The sequence below is a fragment of the Gavialis gangeticus genome, unplaced genomic scaffold (genome assembly GCF_001723915.1).
Source record: "Gavialis gangeticus isolate Ggan-Ray unplaced genomic scaffold, GavGan_comp1, whole genome shotgun sequence".
In the NCBI taxonomy this organism is placed as follows: domain Eukaryota; kingdom Metazoa; phylum Chordata; order Crocodylia; family Gavialidae; genus Gavialis; species Gavialis gangeticus.
Window position 1 is genome coordinate 68,614,718 of NW_017729033.1, and position 2,317 is coordinate 68,617,034.

The window sequence follows — 2,317 nt, forward strand, 5'->3', positions numbered from 1 at the left end:
GAGGTAATCTGGGCCTGCTGACTTGTACCCATCCAGCCCCTCCAAGTGCTCCTTAATTAAGTCAGCACTAACCACTGGCGGTCTAGTGCCTCCCGAACATCTATCTATGTTCAAATTGTGGGAATAGTCTTGGCCAGTACTTAAGAATACTGAAGCGAAGAACTCATTGAAGAGCGCTGCCTTCTTCCCTGTGTCGGCCACCAACTGTCCTGATTTGTCCTGCAGGGGCCCTATGTTATCCTGCGCCTTCCTTTTGCTCATATGTATATATAGAAGGACTTTTTATTGTCCTTGATTGTTGTAGCCAGCCTAAGCTCCAGTCCTGCCTTGGCCTGCCTAACTGATTCCCTGCACTGGCATGTTTTTAGATGGCTTTTAAGGTGCCAGGGTGCAAGGAGCTAATGCCCCCACCCTGTATGAGGCTGCACAGGGAGCATCCATCAGCTCTTCACACCTTGGCATCTTGTTGTGCAGCCTGCTACCACATGTTCAAATTGAAGTGCTATACAAACCATTCAGAAAGATATTCCATATCTAAGTGGAACACCTTTATGGCTGATTTGCCATTTTATGGCATAGTAAGTTGATTGAACATGTGGCATGTTGCAATTTATTGCATGATTAACATATTTACTGTGCCATAAATGTAATGTCTGCCAGGGGCCAACTGATAAGACAGTAAGTCAAAACCACTGAGGAAGCAGAGATGAGTAGTGGTTTGGAGTAAAAGGTTGTGTTCTATTTGGGGAAGGCACTGATTCCTGGAGATCCATGAGAGGGGACCTTGTGGCGGTGTAAAAATTCATAAGGGGAGAGCAACATGAAGCAGGTGACAATCAGTTCACCAGGGCACCCCCTGGAATGACAAGGAACAATGGCCATAAGCTACTAGAGAGAAGGTTTAAGTTGGACATTAGGAAAAAGCTCTTTATGGTCAGGGTTGCCAGAATGTGGAATGGGCTCTCAAGGGAGGTAGTCCTTGCCCCATCCTTGGGGGTCAAGAAGAGACTGGACAGGCACCTGGCTAGGATCACATGACCCCAGGGCTGGTGACTCTTTTCTTGCCTGCCAGCGGCAGGGGGTCAGACTAGATGGCCCTCTGAAGTCCCTTCCAACTCTATGAACCTATGAAAAAATTTCAGACAGGCCAAGATGTTAATTTTGAAAGAAGGAGATACGTCTAGAATGGAGAGGCAGATTTTATAAATCATCAGATTACAGCTAATAGTTGAAGTTGCTTTTGCAAATATGAGTACAAAGAGACAAGATACAGTGAGAAAAAAATTAAGAAATATGGGCAGTCCTTGACTTAGTGTTTGAACTTACGACAATTTGTACTTGTGGCGCTCCGCCATTTACACCCATGTTATTAATTACGGCGCTGGATCCTTGCACTTATGGCACTACAGGGAAATTTACAATGAGAAAAAGTGAGCAGCAAAACGAACATCCCTGGATCAGTTTCTTAAAAAGCCATCAAGTGGCCCTAAGTCTCCCCAAAATCTCCCCAAAGAAGTCATAGGAAAGCTATTATCTATATAGGGCACTGTATTGATACCCATAGTGGACACAAAAAAACGTGTTGAGCCTAACGCTTGAAAATTATTTTCTAAATTAAGATCTTTACCATTGTTTATGCCACCCTGCCAATGTTTATTTAGTGAAAATCAATGAACCTAAAAAGCTAATTTGATTTGTGAGCGCTGCTACCTCACATACAGAAAAAAAGGAAAGCAAAACTAAGAACTCCCTCCTGCCTTACTGCCTGGGTAAATTCACACTATAATTTGATATATTGAAGACACCCCTGTTGATTTCCTTTGCTATTGTTGTTTCATTTTTCACTTTTTATTTTATTTTATTTTTGAGCCAATGCATCAGTTTCAAATTGTAGCAAAACTTAGTACAAATGTGCAGGAAAAGTCAAGGGCAATGTGTGGATCTGTAATTTACTGTGTGTAGGATACAGTATAAATAGACCCCTGCTTATATGAGTTGCACAATTGCAACAACTAGCTACACCATAACCACTTGTATTTAACTGACTGTCAGTTACAGGAAAAGAATAAATTAGAGATATATGTTGCAATAATAGTTAGGAAGTTGTGTCAGCACTGCTACTGAGAATACAGGGCTGTTATCCTGAAGATATTTCTTGTTTAGTTTTGTTTCTTATCATGGTCATTGACCTCAATTTGTATTCAACTTTGCTCCCAGGGTATGGCAATGAGTTCTTCTTATTTTTATCCCAGGCAGGTTACAATATCCTTTTTTTTTTTTTTTTTTGTATTGTTTTTATAATATTTTATAATGTTTT

At 41.1% G+C, this 2,317-nt stretch overlaps 1 protein-coding gene across 1 annotated transcript in view; it reads right to left on the reverse strand.

The window, feature by feature from the left end:
• TEC (tec protein tyrosine kinase) overlaps positions 1-2,317 on the reverse strand; it is a 77,819-nt gene that overhangs the window by 50,793 nt on the left and 24,709 nt on the right. The gene's annotated exons all lie outside the window — the stretch shown is intronic.